Here is a 26,117-nt window from a genome sequence, read left to right on the forward strand (position 1 = left end):
AAATCTGATGCTTCCAGTTAATTGAAGTGTTTTATTTTTATGACTAAATACTAAAGTGATTTTAAGCCAAGTCAGAGAGCAACTTTGGGAAGTCGCCAGTGTCAGAGTGTCCCTTCAGGCCGTTCTCGATCCCAGCAGAATGAAGCAGTGCAAAACTGGAAAATGCAAGGAAGACATGAATTCACGTGTTATTTTATGGTCCTAGCTGGCTGAAATGTGTTGTCTGGCTTTTCACTCATAAATACTGAAGCAGTTTTGTACATCCCTGGAATTTTTTTTTTCTGTTGAAAATGGATACTAACATTTAACGTGAAAATATGTGCAAACAATATATGCTGTGCACCAAGAAATGATTTCTTTTCATGTTCACTCAAGCTGTGTTAGGCTATCTGTGGTTTTCTGGGGTAGGGCAGAAGGGACACGTCATCAGGATGCTGAGCTGATGGGCCATTAGTGGGGACAAAAGGATTCTGGCATCACTTGGTACAGCATTAGTGTTTAAAGAACTGAAAAAGAAAAGTTTAGTGGTTCAAGTGTTAAAAATTTTTTTCAATGCATTGTAAAACTGGAAAGTTTGTATCTATAAAAGTAAAACTCAAACTTTTGCTTCCTTAATAACAGAAGCATTTATTTCTGTAGCATATTTTCACAAAAAACATGGAGCTCAAACTGGTTTAGACAACTTTAAAGAAATAAACGACACAGTCAACATCAGTACAGTCCCTGAAGTAAATCCCACTATCTTGTAGGAATGTAAAATAACACAACCCCAGCGTCGTAAACTTCAATGTTCTCTGTGGCAGTAAGAAAATACTCCACATGAGCACAGCAGATGAGCAGATGGTGCAGACTGGGTAGCCACACTGTGCTTGAATGTTATGTGAGATGGAATACAGAGCCTTCAAGACATTATGAGCACATACTACCAGCTCAGAAATGAAACACATGTAACAAAATTCCAGTCAGCAACTATAATGGAATTACAAGTATTTAAACAAGCTACACTACTTAATTTAGAATACGGTAATGTGCTACTTTGGACCATGTTGCCCTCCAGCTCTGACAATGAATTCAATGTTATAACAAAGATTGTTACCGTGTGAAGAGATATGCCAAAAGACAGAGACGCATCAGTGCATGCAACAAACACATGAAGGAAAACAATAAAGCAAAAGGGCGATGTGGTGAAACCAGAAGCACAAGAACAAAACGCCAAGCATTAACACAATTTTGATGAAAAAGGGCCATTCAGCTCAACATAGCGCACCAATCCTATTCACCTAGATTTTCCAGAAGTGACACAAACTTGACTTTTGAAGATCTGCAAAGTACCCCGATTTACCACCACTACCCGGAGAAAATGAAGACGTGAGTGACTAATAGTCCAATCTCTGAATTCACGCTTACTGACTTCTTAACAAGATCAGATAAGAAGCCAAAATGTGCTTCAGTTTACTGTGGAATAACCAGTGCTGCTAGTTATTGATCTGTGATGGGCATTGTTACTAACACACAATGGCCTGGAGCCATCCACACATCTATACACCAAACCAAAAACAAATAGAAAATGGGCCTGTCTTTCTGTGGATGCTGCAGGTCAGCACATGTAGCAGTATTTGGTAATGTTATTAACCCCAAGTTTGACTTGAAATTCTATGCAATTAGGGTTAATCACGAGTCAGACTAGGGTGACAGTTAATGATCTGTTTTATAGTGTTAAGCCAAAATAACTTTTGGGCCAGTATACCGCTGCCATCTAGTGGATGAAGTAATGTTATGCTGCAAAAAATCATGAATATTTCTATGCGTTTTGGCCACTGTTAGGTAACTCATTAATATTCATGAGTGGGGCAGAACCTTCAATAAAAGCACAATGGTGTGTAAAGCCAGCTGTAAAGCCAGTTTTAGAACAACCTGAAACTGAACAATGTGAATTGGTCATTAGACATTGACAAGGAAAGTGAAATTGATGCATACAGTACTGTATGACTGGACCGCTGTGATATGTCTGGTAACTTTGGTCTCCTGAAAGTTCACTGTGGTGCAAGTAGCTGTGATCAAGTAGAAGGACAATCAAAAATGTTAGCCCCCTAAGTATTATTCCTAAATTCAGAAAGTGTCAATGATCCTGTAAGAGCCATTTTCCTTGTTCTATAAGATTCATGAATGTTTATTAGATGACAATGCATAAACTATGGAAGGTTCCTATAACCCCCGTGAATAGAATCGTTTTGGTATGTTCTTGCCATTTCTACTAGCTTGGAGTAAACATCACTGTTTGTTAGTTTGTGTCAGCCTTGCCTTGTATAAGGTGTGGAGGCATACGGTTTTTAACCGTGACCGCACGTTATCGTGCCTAGGCACTTGCCTATGTGCCAACCGGCTTAAGAGCCTTTAAGAAAATAAGAACCTTTAAGTAGGAAAGAAGAAATTAAGAACCTTTAAGTAGGAAAGAAGAAATTAAGAACCTTTAAGTATAAAAATACTAAAGTCTTTCAAGAAAAGCTAAGTTTATAGATTAATTTTTTCCTTTTTTTTTGCCTTTTATTCTACGTGTGTAACTATTTTTTCTTTTATTCTTGTGTGGACTATTTACTTTTACCTTTCACTAAATACCTTTAAAACGAACTCTTGGACTCTGAGAATTCTTTTGACACGCGTCTTACCCGTGCCTGATGACACCTTATATATTTTAGCAGCTACAGATCCTGTCAGTGGAAATATGGAAGTTAATAAGTCTTGTGCTGTGGTAGCATACAATAACACAAGGGGAGCGTCGTTCTTGAGGATCAGGCACTGGCATTGTACCCTCATGTGTAGTTAATAGTAAAATCATATTATAAATGCGTAAACTGTCAACTGTCAGACTGTGACATCATGCTGTGTGTTGGTGTTCCTTTTAAAACATGTCACAAGAAGATTCAGAGCATGCACTGATATGCATCATGTTGCTGTACCCACCACATGATGAACCACCTAAGGATCTCAAATTAGGACCTGAGTGCAGCCATGCAAGAGGTGGCACAAAAGCACCACACTAGTCTGAATGGAGGACGTGTACTAAATCTGTATCAGTGGGCACTGGAATGACCTTACCTACTTTATATGGTTCTGTTACACATAATAGCATTTTTTTCTTCAGTTATGCCTAACTTCATACTCTTTTCTGTGAAATCTCCTTAGGGTTATTAAAATTATTCAAACAAACAGCATAAGAACCATGAGCCCATTAACACACTTGGATATATTCATCAGATTACTGTAGACAACACAAAGGTCACAATGTTAAGGTCATGCACCTCATTTCATTTTGTCAGGATCTTCAGTCGCTGTGGCCTACATTAGGAGTATCTGTCACCTGCCTGCTATGTCGTTTCATTTGTACGGTTTCTTCACATTCTTTTGATTGGGGTTGGATTCCATCAACTAATTTTTGTGTCACTACAGTTGCTACCTCTAGTGATGGTGTAATATGTACAGGCAGGGCTGCCTTATCAGCATCATAGGCCCCTGGGCAAAGTAGAACACGGGGGCAAAACAGAAACATACATAGGCATCAGAAACACTGTGGGCCCCTATGCTCCTGGGGGCTACGTTAAGTGCCCATTGTGCCCACACATTAAGATGGCTCTGACAGGTGCTATTCAGTTACATATTTGATGCCACATAATTTAAAGGCAGGAGATTCTGAAGAGTCTTTCATGTAATTGTTATCTAAAAAAATTAAGTAGTGTGATTAAGTTTACAAAGGGAGAGGAACCTCGCAATATGGTAGAACCTCATAGAGAGAACCTTAGTTTCTTTGGATCAAGAGAAGTCAGGCAGCGTGGTTTAGGCATTTAGTTAGGATGCTCCTTGAGAGTCACTCTTGGGAGATGTACAAAGCATGGTCCACTGAGGGAAGACTCAGGACATTATACCCTCAGCTGGCCAGAGAGGATTTGAGACTCCAAGGGCTGGCTGAAAGAAGCTTCTAAGGATACGGCAGTCTGGGGTCAGCATGTCACCATCATTACTCTAATCAGAGTAAGCAAAGTGATGATGATGAATTGGAAGTAGGATCCTCCACTATTCAACTGCCTGCAATTGATTATGAAAAAAATCAAAACTGCTTTAATTTCCTATCTTTTTTTTATTTCAATGTTGCTCTTTGATGTGCTGCTACTAAAGGCCATGTCACATTAGACGACTTTTCCAGCAATTTTCAGTCATTTCCTTCATTTACATAATCTTACCAAGATGGAGGTAGTTAAAGGTGCCTTCCCATGAAGGCCAGTCACGTTGTCTTACAATACCTGGATTGGTACCAAAATATTTCTTTTGGTAATGATACCAGTTCTTGAACCTTAATGGTTCTGAATCAAACAACGGATAACTTTCCCCAACCCCCTCAGCCCCCACCACAGTTGCTTTATTCCTCATTTACTTTTTCTTTTTTGTTCCTCCTGTCCGTAACACACACGTACCTTCCTGTTCAATCGCCAACGTAAAAGAAGCCTCCGCTTTAGACCACCCAGCATGTTCATGTATTGTGACTGCCACCTCAGTTACAGTTACTCAGTTACTCTTTCAGACAGTGTTCCAGTGCTAAAGAAACACATTCTCAGGACAGTAGTCATCAGATCAGCAGCAGAGGAGTAGCTAGGGTTTTCAGCGCCTGGGGACAACTGAAGATTTCCCTCCTGTTTGCCAAAATGCAATGGGAAACATCAATTCGGCGCCCCCTGTATGCTGCGCCCAGGAACAGATGTCCCCCCTTGCCCCTCCCAGCTACACCACTGATCAGCAGGTACCCTGCCACATAAAGCACCCATCGCACGTTATTACAAGTCTTTAGAAGTCCCCAACTTTACCTGTCCTGTTGTCTCTTGTCCTGGGCGTACTGTTTTTGACCCGTTCCCTGCTCCTGCTTTCTCTCCAGAGAAATCCTCTCAAGGAAGACATCTACGAGATTTTCTTGAAACTCAAGAATTGGAGTTGCGGTGACGGAGACCACTAGGAAGTTGACCGTTTCACTGTGTATTTAAATGAAGGCGCTGTTGTTGAATAAAGGTTGGGTGCTGTTCCTGTAACAGTCAGAGTAAAATGTTTTGTTTGCTCAGTACTCTCCCGTCTGTAATTTGTGCAACTCAGCAGCCCAGATGGGACAATTTACACGCACAGACACACGTTTGAGGACCGAGTTGGCCGGGTCGTTCGATTTCACTTATAAATGACAGGGACTGAGGTGCTTGAAACCTCCTTTTTCTTTTATTTACGCAACCTGCATGCACATGCACCTCCCTGCTCTGCTGCATTCTGTAAATAGATAAGAGGAGCCTCCACTTTGGATTACTCGGTTCATTTACACATATGATCAAAGAGCGGTTTGTGCCCCTTGTTGATTAAGCCATATTTAATATGCATATTACAATCAAACAGAGCTCCGACTGCACTTAGAAATGTTTGAGCACGAAGTGACTGAAAATTACCATTTACTTCTGGTACTAAAATGAATGAAACGCTGCCACCCTACCATTTTAAAAATAGGGTTTTTCAGTACCAGTATACCATGCAACCTTATCTGATATACACTGCGACTTTCTCCAACTAGTCTGCGACTCACCCTGGCAAAGTCTTTAGCCATAGACGTGATGTCTGTTCGTGAGGGAACTGACAACCAATGAATGTTCACCCATAAGTAGAGTGCAACAACTATAAGGAAAGTGGGTGTTTTGGACTTCACAAACAGAAGAGGGGCTTGTCTTTCTGATGTTTTGCGTTTTATGTACCATGAGAGAATGGAAAAAGAAAAAACAAGGGATGAAATCCTATCTGAACTCGCTGTACTGGTTAACCCTTTGTACAGCATCAGCTCCGTCAGGCAGAACGCTATATTGCTTGTAAGGAAAAGGCTCTCCTGCAAAATCGGATAATTTAACAGGCCCAGTTATTTTCATTTGTGTATATTGACATGGCCCGACAACTAGGTCAGCAACTGCAGTCAGCAAGTCTTACGTAGCCCTCGCCTATTAGTGCTGTAATGTGACATTGGTTTTAATGAAACTAGCTTGATTTTCTTTCATTGAGTCACTAGAGGTGAGAGGAGATTATTTTGTTGATGAGAATTAATAGCCAAGGAACACACAACGAGAAGTACAATGCACACAATGTTCAAAAAAAAGTGAAGAACAACAGTGTCTGCAAGGAAAGAGGAAAAGTGAGAGTTCTGGCCGGAGGAGAAGCTTACTGAATCTCAGAGACATAATAGATGTGTGTTTGATGTGTTGTGCTGATTCTACCACTGCAAAGCAGAAAAACTGAAGATAGGCAAAGAGTGAAGCTCCAAACTGATTTGCTGATAAAATAAGGCAACATCACGGCACGTTTGGGACATGACATGAAATTGGGTACTGTGATGAAGTGTTTAGAGGAAATCATGGAAATCAGTCACCTCATGTGATTCCTAGTCATATAGTGTAGTATGAGGCCCTCGAAGGCAAAGAGATTCAGTCATTACATGTGACATGTCACCGGACTGGACGTCGTTCTAAGTTCTGCAGTTTGACACTGGAATTACTGTAACAGTCCTGCCTGCTGTTGTGTATGTATTTAGATTTTTTAATCAAACAAACCATTTGTTTTAAGTGACTTATCCTATCAGTGAACATGTCCATGGATGCTTTGTGTGATTTAAGTTTAGGTGTACTGTGTGGTAAAACACTTCTATTCTGGATACCCATATACAGTAGATTCAGAAAATATTCAGACCCCTTCACTTTCTGCACACCTTATTGTGTTGTAGATTGAATTTGAAACAGATACATTTTCCATTTTTGCAACTCAATCTACACTCAATCGCACATAAGGAGAACATTTAAACATGTTTTCAGAAATGTCTGTAAATGTATTACATATGAAAAACAAATTTCTGGCTCATATAAGTATTCAGACCCTTAATTCAGAACTCCCTTTGGCATTTCTCTTGGGTAAGTTTCCATGAGCTTTACACACCTTGATTTGGGTAGTTTATCCCATTCTTTCTGGCAGGTCATCTCAAGCTCCATTAGACTGAATAAGAAAATCTGCAAACTGCCATCTTCAGGTGGCGCCACACATGTTCTATGGGGTTTAAGTCTGAGCTTTGGCTGGGCCACTCATGGACACTCAAAGGCATGGAGCTACTCCAGTATTGTCTGGGCTATGTGCTTGAGCTCATTGGCGTGCTACAAGGTGAACCATCACTTCAGTGTGAAGTAGTGTCTACTCTGGAGCAGGTTTTTCATCAAGGACCTCTCTGTATTTTGGCTGCATTCATCCATCCCTTAAGTCTAGCCAGTCTCCCTGTCCCAGTAGTATGAACCTGCCATCACCATGTTTCACTGTAAGGGTGGTATTTGGCAGGCGATGAGCAGTGCCTGGTCTTCTCCAGACATGGTGCCTGGAGTTCAATTTTTGTCTTATGAGACCAGAGAACCTTTAACTTCATGCTGTCAGAGTCCTTTAAACTATCCTATGCCTTTTACTCAAGAGTTGCTTCAGTCTAGCGACATTACCATAAATGCCTTAATCAATGGGGTGCTGTTGAGATGGTTGGCCTTCCAACAGGTTTTCCCATTTCAGCAGAGGACCTCTGAAGCTCTGTTAAATTGACCATTGGGTTCTTAGTCACCTACTTGACCTACGTCTATTACCCATTTTCAACAGATGGTGGTTCCAAACTTCTTCCATTTTATAATCATTGAGGTCACTGTGCTCCTGGGGACACACCAAGCTTTACAAACAGTTTGATCCCCTTGCCCTGATCTTTGCCTCTCCATAATTTGATCGTGGAGATCTACAGAGAATTCCTTGGACTTCATGGCTTAGTTTTGGCCTGACATACAGTGTGAATTGTGGAAACTTCTACACACAGGTACCCAGGTGCCTTTCTAAATGATGTCCAATCAGTTCAGTTTGTCACAGGTGGACTCCAGTCAAGTTCTAGAAACATCTCAAGGAGAATTAAAGAGAACAGCAGGCACCCGAGCACAATTTGGAGGACCATAGCAAAGGGTCTGAATATTTCTAGGAAAGGGAGAATTCAGTTTATGATTTTTAATAAACTGGCAAACCTCTCAAAACATGTGTTCACTTTGTCATTATGGATTACTGGGTGTAGCTTTATGAGCAAAAAAAAAAAAATGATCCACTTCAAATTAAATCGACAATCAATAAATGTGTGGGTCGGAATACATTTTGAATCCAATAGCTTTGCCCTTAATTTCCTGGAATGTGTAAATCTCTTTGCATGTCCATTTTTCATCTGATTGGCTGAAAAGAGAAAAGTGAAGGTCACAGCCGTCACCGCAGGAAGGCTGAGAAGCTGCAGCAGTTCATCTTTGTCTGAATAAACAAATACCATTTATAATCCAAATCAACAATTTATCCTTGTAAATGATTATAAAGAAAGGCTAAAGCCATTGATGGAAAAAAACAAATCATCACGAGATTTTGGCAGAAGAAAGAAAAAAAGCCATTATTTTGTAGCTTTATCTCCCTCCCCTTGGATGTGTTTGTCCCCCGAGACCGCTCATCTTTACTAAAGGCCACCACAGCCTGAAGGAGATGCGCCGCTGTCTATAAACGAGGGCGCCGCTTTCTGCAGCATCTTCAGCACTTGATTGCCACAATGAAAGTCTAGCTGTGGAATCAACCATAAAAACTGACAAACTACATTTGCACTGCTCAAGTAGAAAAGCTAACAAATGAAATTACATTGTTTAAAATATATTAAAGCATAGGAGGGAGACAATTTTTAGGCTTTGCTGCCAATACCCAGTACTTATCTGTCAGCTCTAAAGAACTTCTCGGTGGGCAAGAGCTCTGCTAAGAGTACCCCGAATGGTACAGGAGACCAGAGAAAATTATGGAGTGCAGAAAAAGTACTGCAGGATGCAATGGGTTAAAGTTTTAGATAACAGGCCGGCGTCTAAACTCGACAGAACTGAACACCAAAACCAAACTCATGTCATACAAATTGGCATGTCTAGCTGGGTTTGTCTGCTCCTAACTTGTGCTAACAATCAGATTTTTCAGGTGGGGAAGACAAAAGTGTCAAGTTAAGGTGGTTCTGCTCATTAATCATGGAGGCAGGTTGAATGTTAATTAGCACATGAAAGTAAGAATTTCACTGCACCCTGTGTATACATGACAAAAAGAAACCTATAAATCTTTTAAATCCTTGTACGCGCCCTAAGGGATGGACTGGCACCTCAAATGGGATGAGGGGCGAATCCTTATCCGGATGGGAGGCCATAATGGATGGACACAATATATGGAGGCGTAACTCGGTTGGGATGGCTCTCAAAGATTATCTCAGTCAGGGTGGAAGATTAAAGGATGGACTATCAAGAACAGTTTAATCCCCAATTCAATAGATAGCAGTGTTTGTCTGGCATGATTCCAGCATGGATGCCATCAAGGATTCACAGGATTCATGGTCCTGAAGGACAACCCTGTCAGGTCCTTGGGTGATACCACAGAAGAGCTTCCTGTTCTGTGGCACCAGAAGTACTCCCAGGTTGAACATTAAAGAAACCGCTTGACCTCATCCAGGTAAGCTGTGAATTTCCCATTGGGATTAATAAAGTATCTATCTATCTATCTATCTATCTATCTATCTATCTATCTATCTATCTATCTATCTATCTATCTATCTATCTATCTATCTATCTATCTATCTATCTATCTATCTATCTATCTATCTATCTATCTATCTATCTATCTATCTATCTATCTATCTAGAGTTGGGTGGAAGAGAACACTTGCTTGGAGAAGTGTGGAGGAAGATTTCTAAGCTTGTGCAGAGATCATTTGGTACTTTGAAGAAAGAACCTGTGAAATATATAATAAAAGTCACTTGACTCGAATCCTTGACTTTTTGGGTGCATTTATGTCTGGTGTCTGGGACTCTGGGGTGCTCCCTTTTGGTCATAACCTATAATCTTAGTTTGTAGGCTGTACTGTAGAATCAGAATCTTAATTAAACTCGATTATGAATTTTTGACACCACCACCAAGCTTCCATTTACACGAAAGTAATAAAACTGAAAATTTATTAAATTCTTATAAAGATTTTTGAAGCAATCAATGTCCCTTACAAAGTGTCATGGTGACCACTTCACACAATGTGACTTTCGAAACTACACCCCTAGCAATGAGTCATTGCATTGCAGCAACAAGACCACAAAACACGAGCCAAGAAAAATTTGCAACGTTTGCCTGATTATAACAATCTCCAGTTTTCCACTCACCTCCCAAAGACATGCTGGACTGGATGACTGGAGTTCATCATAATTTAGTGTTACTCCTTGTGCTGGATGATTTTATTGCATGGATTTTTTTATTATTAATTTTAGATCTTACCATCTATTATGCGACACACAGTTATGTGTTACGAGATTGCAAGAGGTGCATCAATGACGCATGTCAGAGTTCTGCTATAAATATGGAAGCTTCATAATGTAGTTTCATCCCTTGGTGGGAAAACTCTTTCAAATAAAACCTTCAAGTGTAGTTAGTTTATCTCCAAGTAGGCCTACTGTATCTATCTATCTATCTATCTATCTATCTATCTATCTATCTATCTATCTATCTATCTATCTATCTATCTATCTATCTATCTATCTATCTATCTATCTATCTATCTATCTATCTATCTATCTATCTATCTATCTATCTATCTATCTACTGTTAGGCTTCATTAAAGTCTTGACTTCACTTCTGATTTGCCCTCATATTTTGTTTGCTGGTTATTACGATGTATTCAGTTCTGATCTTTGCCTGTTCCTCACTATAACATAATTCCTGATGCATGGTGGGAACACAACACACGAAAGTGGCCAGGAACCACAAGTGGTCTAAGGCCAACATCGTACAGGAACTTATTGGTTCCTGAAAACAAAGTTCTTGTGGTGGGAAAACACCTTATGAAAGTCAAAATTTCATGTAGTGCACGATGATTTGTGGCTGAAAGACCCTTTATTTTTCCCCTAACAGCAATCACCTCCTCTCTGAGGCAAATGAACTTAGTAACAACGGCAAACATCTCAAGGTCCCTCTGTAAATGTTGAGAGAGTGTCTCCAGAAATTATTGTGAGGAGCAAAGAGACCAGAAGAAGTCATGTCAGGCAGGCTCATAGTGAGGGTCAAGCGAAGCTCTAAGCAAATAAACTGTAATAATAAGTGAACAAAAATCAAGAGCGAATCGAAAGAGAAGTCAGAGGCAGAAGTTAGTGAAAACCGTAATGAAACCTAATGCTAGGCCTACTTGAAAGACAAACTAACTACACAAGAAGGTTTTATCTGAAAGAGACCACCGAGGGATGATGCTGCATTGTGGAGCCACTGTATTAACAGCAGAACTTTGGTATACGTCATCGATGTGTCGCTCGCAATCAAGTGACACATAACTGCATGACGCATAAACAAAAAATGGTAACAACCAAACGAAAGTTAAACTTTGTCCAAATATTAAAAAAACAAAAATTACACAAAATGGAGTAATGTTAATGAATGTCAGTGATTCTGCGTTATTCTGCATATGTAAACATGGAGGCATCTGTGAGTATTCCTGACATCAGTCCTTCATCTTGCTCAGGGCTAGTCCCTGACTTGATGCTACTGGGGCAGAGCCAGCAATGGAGACCGTGAGCTCAGAAAATGGATAAGGATTTAACAGGATGATGCTGTGTGAGGTGAGTGGCATTGTAGCTCAATCACTAATGTGAGACCCTCATATTTATAAGCCACTCAGGGACTTTGTACAGTACTTTGTGGGTAATCAATGAAATTAATTTTGCTTTCCAGGTGGACCTGCCCAGCCTTCATATCTCACTTGTTTATGAATGGGGGACCTCCTGCTACCTTCTAGTTTTCCTTACACTTGTACAAGCACAACAGGTCCTTGTTTTGCTTTACCAGCCTAAACGCTTCCTAATGTTTGTGTTCGGTCAGGCTGCCAGTGGCAGAGGGCACACATACAGTATGTGGTCCAGTCAGTCTGAATGCACAGGGAGAGCATTCACTGTAAAGCCTTTGACTCTAAATGAAAATCAATAGATGTCCTTCATTACTGATAAACTTTGTAATATCTAAAGAAATGTACTTTAATGTCTTGTTCAAAGTTATTCATTTTTTTTACCTGTTTTCTGTGGGCCTCATGACAACACAGCAGTTAGCAGTAAAGCATGAACTTTGACTTCCAATCCCATCAGGCTCATTCGATAAGGTCTGCTACTTCTTGTTTGATATCCACTGAGATGAAGGGAAACTGGATTTGTCTTTAAGCAACAGCACCAACTTATACCTGAAATATAAAAAGGAGACTAAACTGAATCACTTCCATGCATCCTTTTTCAAAGTTTATTTTATAATGGCCAAGGAGTAAAAATGTCAAAAGAAGTACCGTCTTTAAGGATAAGTTTGGAATTTTTCAAATCGTAGTTATTTCTTTACAATTATGGTATATATTAATTTGCCACATGAGGTTATAGTCTAAAATTAAGCATATTTTATAAATAAATAATAACTAGCCTGTGCTTGCATTTATAGTGGAGGTTAAGGGTACTGGGGTCCCGGTTCTGAGAAAAAGTATTAATACTTAACTAATGTGTCAATTTTTCAAGCCAAAAACATTGTTGAGTATTGGTCTGCATCTTGAGATTACACACAATATTACAATTTTGACCTGAAAGTTCCAAACTTTTCTTAAAGACCAGGGGGACGGCCCCCTACCCCCCACTTGCTCTTCAATATAAAGCACATTTTAACAAGGCGCATGAAACTCCACTACAAATGCTTTTGGATTTGTGCTGCGTTTAGTACACTCACTCAACTAAAGAGTCGTGTCTCGTTCTGAAAATAAATACACATATTTAAAAGTGATTATGTTTTCAGTTATAATGCAACGACAACATTGTTTGTGGGTACTGCTATTCTTGAGCTTACGTTACGCTCACATAATCCTCTCGGAGTGCGCAGCCTCTGACATGAAATATGTGCAGTGCCAGTACTTGGTTAGTTTGCGCCCTAGGCCTAGCTTAGACAGACAGATAGATAGACAGACAGACAGATAGACATATAGACAGATAATTTTATTTGTCCCAAGGGGAAGTTTAGATTTTCACAGAAGCTCAAGACATATTATAACAAACAACAATAGCAAGCCCCCTCAAATACACACAAAATTTCCCATTGGGATTAATAAAGTATCTATCTATCTATCTATCTATCTATCTATCTATCTATCTATCTATCTATCTATCTATCTATCTATCTATTATCTATCTATCTATCTATCTATCTATCTATCTATCTATCTATCTATTATCTATCTATCTAAATACAAGAAAAATTCGCCTTGGGCTCTATATAAAAGAGCAGTCCCAGTGTTGGCACTATAATAGATGTATTGCAATTGTTATATGGATACAGATTGGTGAATATATATACAGTATATTGTCACACACGTGTGCATGGGAGGCAGCTAAAGGGCTTAAGTATGGGCAATTCCGAGTCAGACTGGGACGGTGGCAGAGTGCACTGATTCTTTACCTCGCTTTCCTGCAGACCATCCTCGGGAGATCCCACCTGGCCCTGTTGACGTCACTTCTGGGCTTATGGAGGAAGACCTTGTCGGACTCCGGCCCCTTTAATGTCACGTTCCGGCCCTCGAGCTATGGTGAAGACCCTTATGAGCCTGACCCCCTCTGACTTTCACTTCCTGTCTTTCCCTTTAAAAGCCTCCATCTTTTCCTTATTCCCTCAGTCTGAAAATTATCCACAGGATGTAGCATTAATCCTGTGTTTCCTCTAATTGGTGACGGACATGCCCTTTCAATTCAAGAGATTACAGTTCCAGGTGAAACTTTGCTTTGCAATGTCAATTAACAAGGCCCAGGGACAGACACTCAAGTTGGCAGGGGTTGATCTTAGCTCACCGTGCTTCTTGTAAGGTCAGCTTTACATTACTTTCTCCCAGGTTAGTTCTCTGAAAAACGTATATGTCCTTACCCCGATAACAAAAACCAAAAATATTGTATATCAAGAGGTCCTTGGATAGGATACTTATCAATATAAATTGTTCTCAATACTACCACAAAGGCGGAGCCACAGGGGACAGCTAATATATATATATATATATATACAGTGCATCCAGAAAGTATTCACAGCGCATCACTTTTTCCACATTTTGTTATGTTACAGCCTTATTCCAAAATGGATTAAATTCATTTTTTTCCTCAGAATTCTACACACAACACCCCAATAATGACAATGTGATAAAAGTTTACTTGAGGTTTTTGCAAATGTATTAAAAATATAAAAATTGAGCTGCGGTGGGTTGGCACCCTGCCCAGGATTGGTTCCCTGCCTTGTGCCCTGTGTTGGCTGGGATTGGCTCAGCAGACCCCCGTGACCTGTGTTCGGATTCAGCGGGTTGGAAAATGGATGGATGGATGGATAAAAATTGAGATTGTGATTTTATGGTCGGAACTACGATGGTATGTGATCGTTTTTGAACCTCCGACTTTCGTTCTTGATTAATGAAAACATTTTTGGAAAATGCTTTCGCTCTCACGCGAATTGCAGTAGAGTGTGTACGCCTGATGAGGCCCAGAATTAGGGCGAAACACATGTCACGTACTCTTTGCATTAATTTGACAGTAAAACTATTTCAACCATTCTATGATCTGCTTCTCACAACTGAGGGCACCGTGGCGGATGTTAGCTGACTTGCTGACCAACCACAAGCGTTACCTGGTAGGTAACCACCCATACATCAGATTGTGATTCAGACTATGAATGCGTGAATGTAATTACCCCGATCTACATGCTGTCAAATAAATGAACCACACGCCGTGGCGCAACGTTAGGGGCTTCGCCTCTAGCGCTGACGTCCGAGGTTCGTTTCCTGAGAGGGAGTGCAGTAGAGTGTGTACGCCTGATGATCCCAGAATTAGGGCGAAACACGTGTCGCGTTACTCTTTGCATTATTTGACAGTAAAACTATTTCAACCTTATATATATATATATATATATATATATATATATATATATATATATATATATATATATACTGTATGTATATATATATATATATAGTATATATATATATATATATATATATATATATATATATATATACTATATGTACAAAACACCAGAATGACTAAAAAGAAAGAAATTTAGAAAAACAAAACCTCTGACTTGGCTGAACAGTCCCATTGAGGCATTTGCAGGCGTATTTCTGCTGGTATAAAGGAGCCCTAGTCATGTTTCTTGACACACTCTGCTGAATAATTCATTGACTAAAATAACATTAGTAACAAAAAACCCATCAATTAATCTTATTATTCCTCCGCACCTCAATCATAGCTTCATTTTCCCATATCATGACATTCTTCCTCACACAGCACATACATTCACAATCTAAAAGCGGGGCTCACTTTCTGCATGGTATTTAACTAATCAGTCGCACAGTCTAACTCCTTGAAAAGACCCCACTCCTCCTGAGACACATAGTCAATGCGATATAAAAAAAGGCCTGCAGGTGTAGGTTATTTGTCTCCCACCCGAGTAAACTGATCTGTCTCTGGCCAAGATCCGTCTTACTCGCCTTTTCATAGCAGGAGTTGAAGACAACCAAATCAACTCCAAAACCAAATATTGAGCAACCTATTTCTGAAAAAAATTCAGTGCCTTTTTCTGGTTCTTAATCTATCTATGAACAACTAAAAAAATGATAATAAATGAAAATACACTGTACAGAAGTAAACAAACTAAAGACAGAGGGAAGGCAAATAGCATCTAGGGCAGACAGATAGATAGAAAGAACACAACAAAACAGAAAAAGAGATATGAAAGTCACTATATAAGATACTTATATACTTTTTAATAATATCTTTATTGTATCAAATGAAATGAAATGATAAGAAAAAACAGAACAGTTTGCATTTGATAATCACATGCAATTTGAGAAAAACAAATCACCTTAACAATTTCAGTTATACAAAATACACAAATCTTTTTATCATATAGATTTTAAATAAGTGTCTTTAATCTCCCTCTGCACACATTTACAGACGTCTTCCCACACGATCCATCCCCCGTACCACACACTGTGCATTCCAGTTTAACAGGATGATAGAAAATTTGACACCAGTGAAGCTTTTCATAGTACAAAACACCTCATTTTATGCAGATAATTCAAACATTTTGCTTAATCACAAAGTATGTTTTACCTTTCCTTCAGCAAAGGAGCTCAGCACCTCCTTCACTCCACACACTTCTTCAGATTCTGCAGTTTTACACATGGCTTTATAACACGTGAATTCTAATTTTATTCTCGAGGCAACATTCACTTTAAAGGTGAAGGACTGCATCATTCGGCAGTGTACCAGTCTGTTTATTATTCTTACTTTTTTAAATAGCTAACTTTAAAAGCTGGAGTTTCGGTTTAAATGTTTTGGTTGGTTTAAAAAAGCCTTGAGGGTTAAAAGTAACATTGGTTATTTTCCATGATTGATGAAAATAAGAAAAAAAAAACAAATTTTGCAATCTTATACAATTCAGAAATAGATGGTAAACATTTTCTTTATTCCCACAGAAGGCACACATATCATTTACTGTATTTCTGAAATATCCTTAAAAAAGAATTTATCGTGACCTCCCCGGCCACGGGCCACTTCTCCTTCCAATGTCATTCAGAGGTGTCTTTTAAATTTGTATTATGAGAAATGTGCCCACTATATATATATTTCTTTGTTAAAGATTCAAAAACTGTCAGTTCTTAGTTTTTTTTTTCATATCTTTAAATGGATCTTTCTCAACACTAGTTGCTCCTTTATGTCATAGTTCCTCCTCTAGGTCCAAAAAGTAAGCCATTGTTTTCTGTATTCTTATAAGAAGATGTTGGATTTGAATGAATACGCGTCATGATCAAATCACTTTTAACGATTTTTCTAATGATTTTCATATCCATAATGTTAGTGAGTCGGCGGCACCAGTCATCTAGTCTGACACCCCTTGAACAGGTTTGATTTTGTCTTTAGTCGTTAGGGTGGGCTCTGTGTGTGCAAGAGCTGACAACCAATGAACGCTTGTCTGGAAGTACAATGCATATAATGAAGCGAGGTGGAATAAAGCAAGCGGGTGTTTTGCACCTCACAATGACAAGAGAAACTCATCTGTTTGACGGCCCATGTTTTACAAACCACAAAAGAATAAACAGGGACAAGATTTATGGGTTAACTTGGCAAACCGGTTAAGCCTTTTTGTAAAGCGGCCAGCTCCGTCAGGCAGCACACCAGAAATAGAGAAGGCTTGCGATTCTTTGGAAGTGTGAAACTGTGCTGAAAAGTCGTCACGTAGTTGCCTGCATTGATGTACCTAACGATTTCTAGTCCTGTGAACTGACATGTCCCAGTGTCAAGATCATCAATTGCATTTATCATCCTCCAACCAGACGTTGTGTAATGTGCCACCAGTCCTTGTAGTGGCAGAGGTAATGGCAGCCAGACCTTTCTCAAGAAGGCACACGTAGTCTCAGGAAGGCAGCAGAATCAGGCTTTTATTGCACAATGTATACATGGACTCAAATCAAGTGAAATGAGCGCCCAGTGATGGGCAAACCATACTTTTATTACAATTGTTATCTCGTAACACATTTGTCTCTGTCATCTGACTCCCTAACATTCCCTTCCCCACTATCCTGCCTCCAACTGGTTCCACCAATATTTTCCAGTTCACTGGGTGTAGCATCTTTCCCATATATCACATACAGTATGCTTGACAGGGCCTAATCCCACCGAGTTCTGGTCAGGTTGTTGCCACCAATATTTACAACCTCAAGTTCATATCTCTTACCTGGAGTAGTGGAATTCACTCTCCCCATCCTTTGGTGCACACTTCAGTCCATAATATACTGGAGGTTTCTAGCTTATTCAGATACAGCAAAAATAACAGGCCTAAGCCTTTCCAGTTTAATTCTTACAGTGCTCGTGCTTAATAAAATATAGTACTTATTTCTTTTATGATTCATTTTGAATACATATTAGTCTACAGAAGCATAAATATATCCCTTTGTATCCTTAGCTATAAAAGAAAGAAAGGAATTAACATGTCCCACTAATCTTATACCTAACATTGAGACTAACAAAGAATTAACTTCCAGTTAAAATCCGGTTTGACTTGTTCCAGTACTTGGCGCTCTTTCTAAGTGTGACTATGCTGACCCCGTTCATGTTGCCTAGTGATGAAGAATGTGAGAAAAATGGAGTGAGGATCAGAAGAGGAAGAGTTTAGAACTGTCAAAAGTACAGAGTGAGTTTCTATTGTTAAAAGTCGTAATAAAAAAAACAAATTGCAAAACTGCTATTTAAATCAATCTCAGATAAGTCAGAAATGCACGCGGTGACCTTTATAGAGTCGCACTGATGACGTCAACCGCTGCACACCTCATAGGAAAGACTGCCACAGCAATGACTACATAACTATCCCCAAAAATAGTGTCAAAAAATGTAGCAAGTAATAAATGTTTTAGAGAAAGCTCTGTCTGCAAAATAAGTAGCAACGCTGAACTCCTTGTGTCCCAAAACCTACTGTAAGAAAACCAAACTGAAAATGTGCCATCAGAACAGGTTTTAACTTTTCAAGCAGTAAAACATCTAAAAAATAAAACACATTGCTGCCAGTGTGATGCCTGAATCCTGCCCTACCACCTCCTCAATAAAACAGGTCCCCTGCTAAGGAAAGTTGCGTAGAAGGTTCACTGTAGTGTGGTAAACAGCAGGAGTGGACAACCAGCAGGGGGTGGAGGTAACAGCTGCATATTGCCCTTTCACCCACTTACCTAGTGCTCTCCTAAAACTCGTCACTCGTCAGATAGCATCTCAAACTTGTGTCTCAGGCCAAACCTAACGAGCCCCTACGTAAAGTCCTGTGGAGTGATGGGCTGTGCAGGCATCACTTATGAGCAATGCTTGTGTGCATAGTCTGTGTGTGTGGGGTTTAGGGGCTAATCCAGTAACAAACCTGATGAGGCTCACTCACCCCATGATAATAAGGATCCATGGCAGCATTAAATGAAAGCAGGCAGCATGGTCTAGCTGCTAAGTTGATGAGCTGTTGGTTGAATGGCTACCCATGGTTGTTTGGTTAAGTCAATTAACCTGCCTATGCTCTAATATGTTTTGCATTTTTATACAGTACTAACTGTGTAAGCCCGTACTGTAAAAAGCCCGGGCTCCTAGAAACCTTGGATTCTGGCACTTCAATCAATCAATTGCATTGGTTATGCACTAGTAGCTAAGCACTTTTCTCTGCGGTTTCATTTTGCCGATGTGCTTTCCTCTGTTGTCTATCAGTGTCTAAGCGAGTTGCTCTCTCCTCAGAGGTTTTGTTTTGCGCTTGTGTATCAGTGCCTAAGTAAGTTTCTCTCTTTTCTCTGCGGTTTCACATTGGCGACAGAGTTGCTTTCTTTGAGCTTCATGCTGTAGCCTCGTACTTCCAGGCGTAGACACTTATATATACGATACTGTACATATAATGAGGAACAACCCAGCACGACAGCCAGTGTGGACCACACGCCCTCACCGGGCCAGAAAGCACTGATAACAGAAGGTCATGGAGAGAGTAACAATATCTCCTTTCCATGCCAGGTGTAGGATGTGGCAGGAGTTACAGCGATTATGGCAGGTCTGGCATCCTAACATCCAATGAGAGACACCCAAGGTGGACTTGGGAACCAGAAGGACTGCTATGGGCAGAGCATTCCCTTGTACAATGGGTAAAAGCATCCTGTCTAGTGAACCCCATTGTGGATACCTGCAGGGCAGCATGGGAGTTGTGGTCCCACGGGACTGCCCTGTCAGGTTCTGTGGGAGCTGCCATGGGAAGCTTTAGGATAGTGTTGTCCTGCCTGACAAGGAAATGCTTCTTGGAGGCAACTGATTAAACACCCCGAGTAACCAGCGGTCCGGAGTTAAAAGAGAGCCCTCCACTCGGCTCAGGGAGTCGAAGTTGGGAGAGGAGCTTGACAACACTCCCGTGGGAGAAGTGCAGGAAAACGGAAGGAGCTAAGGGAGTGACCGATGATATTACTGGGCTGTACTGTGCTGTGTGTGAGCCGTTACCACACTAAAGGAAGGAAGCCTGTAAAAGGTACATGTTATACTTAATAAAAGTGCTGGACTTTAATCTGGGGCTTTTATTTGTTTACTTGTGTCTGGGGTTTGGGGTGCTGGAATGCTCCCTATTGGCTACAACATATATAAATATATTAAGCAAAGAAATGATTGCCTATAACCATGATAGCTTTAATGGTCTGTTAAAAGAGAGACTTGAGCAACAGCAGTAGTGGGACTCTCACATATTCACAGTACAATGAAATTCTAAGCTGCATCTCCGACCAACATGCGGCACTTTTCAGTGGCGTGATAAATAAGAATGAATTAAAATACAGAACTCCATTTTGCTGAACAGAAAACTCAAATTGTCTAACCTGATGAGTTTCTTACCAGCTACTACACTGTCTAAATCACAGGCTGTTTGGGCTGCAGCTCCTGGAGACCACCAGTCCGACCCCCCCAGCCCGGCATACCAACAGCTCTTACATGCAGCAGAGAGGGCTGTACATTGTTCTGTGCACCTGACACGCTTATACGCCATGCTGAAGAATAACACACAGAGGAGTGATTTAAACAGTTGAAAGCGGTAAGCCACCCCACAGTGCTCTATAAATGAATCTAACGAGCATAATAGTTAAGTAATAAAAGGTTCAGTGAAGGATTGCTGTGAATAAAAAGCAAAAAATATCAGGGAAACTAATTACGATTTGAGAGGGAGGACGGCAGGTCGGCATTAACACTCTGTGTGGAGGTGAAGAATGAGAGGAAGGAGGTCTTTCTGGTAGCACACAGACATATAAATGTCACCACGGTTCTCTTTCGCTCTCCTCTGCTCTCTATGTGAAACTTGAGAGGACCGATTTGCGTGGATCCAAGTGGATTGAAGAAAGAATTAAGTGAGGCAGTTGGAGATGGCTGTCCATAGCATGCCCAGAGTAGAGATGGGATTTGTGACAAACAGCAAATTGACCCAAACCGTAAACATTCCCAAGCAGATCTTCTTCACTCTTACTGGAGATCTGGGTCTCTGAAGAAAGCGGGAGGGGACATCAGAAGTGACAGCCTCATAGATGCTGCCTATGATCACCTAAATCAAATGGGAGGCCTATAGTGCCAGCACCAGCAGCCTCTCAGAATAGCCTACAAGTTTATCAGAGCAGCCATGGTGGAGTAAATGAAGAATTTTAAGGACATTTTCATGACACGCTGGAACACAACATTGATGTCATATGACTTCTAATAATATCCTTAACAGTGCAAACATGAAGGAGCTTGAGGATGGTCTTTTGTATCTCAAATTAGAGAATATCAATTACATTTGGACCCACAGATTGCTCCATAGAAGAGAATTCCTTATGGCCGGTGTAATTCTGCAAATGAAACAGAAAGAAAACCATAAAGGTATTGGGACCACCCGGGTGCCACATTTAATAACGACACCAAAAGTTATAACGAAAGCCAGGAAGAGTGGGATGTCTGGGGTTCTCGTAAGTTCTTTCCAAAAACGGTTGACTGTCACAGAGTTCTGCTCTTAAGGTGAGTCTGGTCCAACCCCTGGTTCCGCCATTATTTTAGAAGCTCCTGGAGTGGTAGGGGAGGGTCCTCCAGATGTCTATAAGAAGTGATAATATGGTCAGTCCTGTGAGTCATCCTCTGTTCTGCGGGGAAGAGAGAAGAAATGGCGAGCGACTGGTCACTTTCACCCATGCCCCGTGGTTGGTGTTCCTTCCCAAGAGGACATGTGTGTGACACCTGCCAAAAATGACAATCGAGGAGAGGTAACCGAGAGACTGTGTATCTTCATATAGAGCCTGGCACACTCACATGGGACCCCACAAAGGCAGTAGTCAACCAGGCTTTAAAAAGTTCCAATCACAGTAAGCACTCCTCCATTTCAGAAATAAAGCAATTATTAATGTGTAATTTTATTGTTTTTTTCGTTATGCTGATAACGTTACATTTTGTTTGTTTACATTTTTATGGATGCTGCCAGTTTGTGTGTTGGTTTCCATAGACGTCCATTTTGTGTCTGGTTGCTGCTGTGTGACCTGTGCTACCATGACAGCTGGGCTCGAAATGGACAAATCAACCAGTCCAATCAGTCAAGTTCTCAGTTTAAGAGCATGGCAGACATTACCAAATATTTTGTTTAATGGAATTACTAAGGACAGGCCAGTCAGCAATCTAGGGTGTGTAAAAAACAATATTTCTTTAAAACCAAAAGGAGAAATTTCAGTGTTTGGATTTTTAATTGAGAGAAATCGCTTCACTTTGTCATTATGAGTTTTTGGTTGTAGTTTGAAGGGCAACAATGGCAATATTATCATGGGCATGAGAGACATCTTTAGGGCTTTGGTGATGCGAATTACCCTCCAGGCCAGGGGTGGGCTCTGTGTGCTAATGCCTTCTCTTCTTCTCCCTCTGCAGACCACAAGATTGATAGCCCCTCCACTGCTGACATCACCTCCATTGTTGGTCCTCCTGGACCCACCCCCATCCTGCCTCCTGACCTCCTAACCTGGAAAACCGTCATCTTGCTCCCAGTCTGGGACTGATCTCCGTTGTGCAAAGACAACTCTGCAATTATTGCATGTTTTTTAATTTTGACATTCAGTTATATGAGGTCACCAAGGTGGTGCCCCAACTCTTTATCCAAGTTTGCCGTATTTTTTACGACATTTTCAATTAAATTTACAACACAATAAAGTGTATAGAAAGTGGAGGGTCTGTGTATACACTGAATTTGCTGTACTAGTAATGACAGATACAGTATGTTTTGAGTATTTTTAGGAAGCGATTTTGAGGTAAGCTAGTCATAGGTTTATAGGGTCCTTACGGGGGCATACCCAGAAGTACACTGAAATTCTTACTTGTGTGTGCTAATCAACATTCAACATGACTGCTTTAAAACTTCTCTCTTCCTTACATGAAAACTGAGAACTCATTCGTCCAACAGGGATAAGTACGCATTGTCTTCAGTCTTCATAATCTGAAAAATACTCACTAACCATGGCACCAGAGAGTGGCGACATGTTGATTAACACATACTGGTCAGGTAAGAGTTTCACCATACTCTGTTTCCATGACAATGATGATCCAATAAACCTATAAATGCCACACTGCTCAATGACGACATATCGACAGCTGAGAATGCACAAAAAAGTTCAAGGACAAGTGAAACTCAAAACATTGTTAACGAAATGTCCCGATTAGAATTTCTGTAACGCATTTCTGTCTCAAACTGCCTGAGAGGACAAAAGGAGTTTCAGAGAATGGAAGTGCTGCAGGAAGTCTGGATGGCTGGAAAATCCTATGGGAAAAAAAGGAAAGAGCAACAATGCTGATGCCACAATTGCACAGGAGCCACCAGGTAAGAGAGCCGCTGAAGAGCCCTCATTTGGGATAGGGCTGTAAAATGAGAGGCTCACTAGTTCTGTACCCAAGTCACAGACTCCTTCCACCTCCCCACACTCACCATCCTGGAGCACCGTCAGAACACTCCTTCTGCCTGAGGGGACACGATAAAATCCACTTCTGCTGTGAGAACACAATATCCCAGTCCCTGAGAGAGCCCTGCTGTGCTTATCGACGGTCATAAAGGCCTGCAACAGATCAGGGACGGTGGAAGCTTGCTGAATTTAATGCAGCCTACAACCCACACAACCGCCCGGTCTCCGCACCCAGTGGAATTTCACAAAAAGAAATGTCACAAAGCAATTTTTCCCCTTTTCTCTTGTTAAACCCTGATAAAAGGTTTTGTTGCATTTCAGTGTCGGGCCGCTCGCCTCTGGTTAACCTTTACAGAGAGAACAGTCAGGAATGATAAATCTGCAAGAATCAGCACAGTCAGGGCTCCTTGTAGAGCCAAATGAGCTGAATGCGAGACGAATGCTGGGAGGTCGGGGTATCAATTTGCAGGCAAATCACCAGAAGGTCTGAATGAAGCGACCGAGGAATTGAGGGGCAGCTTCAAGTCACCAGAGTTCAGGATGTAGCAAGAGGAAAGCCGAAACCCCCGTAGTGATGTGAAGGGTTGAAAGTAAAACCCTGGCGTCTTTTTAAAAGAGCTGGGGGGTCACAGTGGCTTCATACATGAGACGCACACTGGTGGCCACGGCCTTTCTTTCTAACTACACACGTAATTGTAACTGTTCAAGGAAAGCGATCAAAGCACACATAGTAACCATCAAACAAGGTAAGCAATAAAAAAATGCCTGCTGTGTCCCTAAACAGGCAAAGTCTGGCATGAACTAGGATGCCTAAAAGCCCTTCCAAAAGAGCCTACTAAAGGGGGATAGCACCCTCAAACTCCGGCCATTAATAAGAGCAAACACAAGGTCTTCATGAAATAAAAAGATTTATTATCACAAAAATGCTTAGTCTCACTACAAAGCTTTAAAGAGCACAAAAGGCATAAATGAGTTGCCAGTAAGGCAAACCAAGATGAGCAACATGCTAAAAACACAACCCAAAGTCAGAAACAGAGCAAGAAGTCTAAAAAATAAAAACATAAAAACCAACATAACCACAATAAGCACAGAAAAACACAAAGAAACTCATCAGTCCAAGCATGCTGGAAATGAACCACCAGGAACTGTGGGAGACCCTCCAAATCTATAAGGCAGTGGGCATTTCTTAGCAGTGATTGACAGATGTCCCCCGGTGGTCGTAGGGGACCACCCACAAAACACATACGAAAGAAAAACAGCACAAGCAGTTTACATACATAGATACAATCAAAAACAAAGAATAATGCACATAATCAAAACAGTAACATTAACATAATCAACATAAATGAACAAAAGGGACATAAAGCGTGAGTCTGAACCCCAACCAGGGGAGGAACCCTGAGTGAGACATGACAAAGTCCTGTCTACTCTTTGGGGCAGCTTCTGTTCCTACTTATCCACCTGCTTATGCCCAAAGCATTCCCACAAGTACATGCAGGCAGTTCTCCTCGTTCAGACTCCCTTATCTAATGCTTCTTGATCCAAGAAAGAGGCAACCCAACTCAGAGCAATTCCTTACAGTGTTAATACAGTTGATACATTAGGTCCCTGAAAGACTCGGCAGTCACCTACCATTTTTTAAAGTCAGATTCTCTTCTTTGAAAGGTAAAGGACTAACTGAATATCAGATGAACAGCGTGGGGTATGTTGGTGCTACCTTAAAAGAGGGTCCTAATGTGTGAGGTGATTCGCTAGTGAAATCAGTTGCATGTTCAGGTTCTACGCATATGTGCTAATCAATATGAGTAAAAATGAGAGAAACTTCCGGAAGGACACTTCACCAATCTGGGCATTATGGAAGGCTCCTTAGTAAAAGACATATACAAGCTCATTTTGTAGCTTGCAAAAAGTCACCTAAAGTAGTGTTTCTCAACCTTCTTGGTGTCTCAACCCACCAACTCATGCATGTTGAATCAAGCACAATCATCAGGATGGGCCAGTGGAATCCTCCTGTGTTGAATACAGCAGGAGATGGAAAAAGTGCCATCATTAGAGTGGTGACCCACCACAACCCACTCATGACACACTGTGACCCACCACCAATGACTACTGTACAATAGCATCTTGCAACCCACCACTGGAAGCCTGCAACCCATGTTGAGAAACGCTGACCTAAAGCACACTTAGATTGTGAGGAACAATCTGGTCTGATGACACCAAGATTGCCATCATGAATGGAGGACACCATTCGTCACCTGCGCGGTACCATTCCAATGGTGAAGCATGGGGGTGGCAGCATCATACTGTGTGGTTGTTCTTCACTGGCAAGGACTGGGAGAGTAGAGAGGGTTGGGAGAAAAATGAACAAAGATAACACTGATGAAGACCTTCTTCTGAGCTCTCTGGACCTTCAACTGGGCCAAAGGTTCACTTTCCAAGAGGACGATGACCCCAAACACACGAAAACACAGAAGCGACTTAGGGACGAATCTGGGAAGGTCCTTCAGTGGCCCAGCCAGAAT

At 40.9% G+C, this 26,117-nt stretch overlaps 1 protein-coding gene across 2 annotated transcripts in view; it reads right to left on the reverse strand.

Annotated features, from left to right (window-relative positions):
* tmem121aa (transmembrane protein 121Aa) overlaps positions 1-26,117 on the reverse strand; it is a 374,667-nt gene that overhangs the window by 117,641 nt on the left and 230,909 nt on the right. Inside the window, exon 1 of one of the 2 annotated variants that reach the window (XM_028821486.2) lies at positions 12,163-12,313. The exons of the other annotated variant lie outside the window; for it this stretch is intronic. The gene's annotated coding sequence lies outside the window, so the exon portion shown is untranslated. Of the gene's footprint in view, positions 1-12,162; positions 12,314-26,117 lie in introns of those variants that run through there. 2 annotated transcript variants of the gene reach the window in all.

The sequence above is a fragment of the Erpetoichthys calabaricus genome, chromosome 16, assembly GCF_900747795.2.
Source record: "Erpetoichthys calabaricus chromosome 16, fErpCal1.3, whole genome shotgun sequence".
Lineage (NCBI taxonomy): Eukaryota > Metazoa > Chordata > Cladistia > Polypteriformes > Polypteridae > Erpetoichthys > Erpetoichthys calabaricus.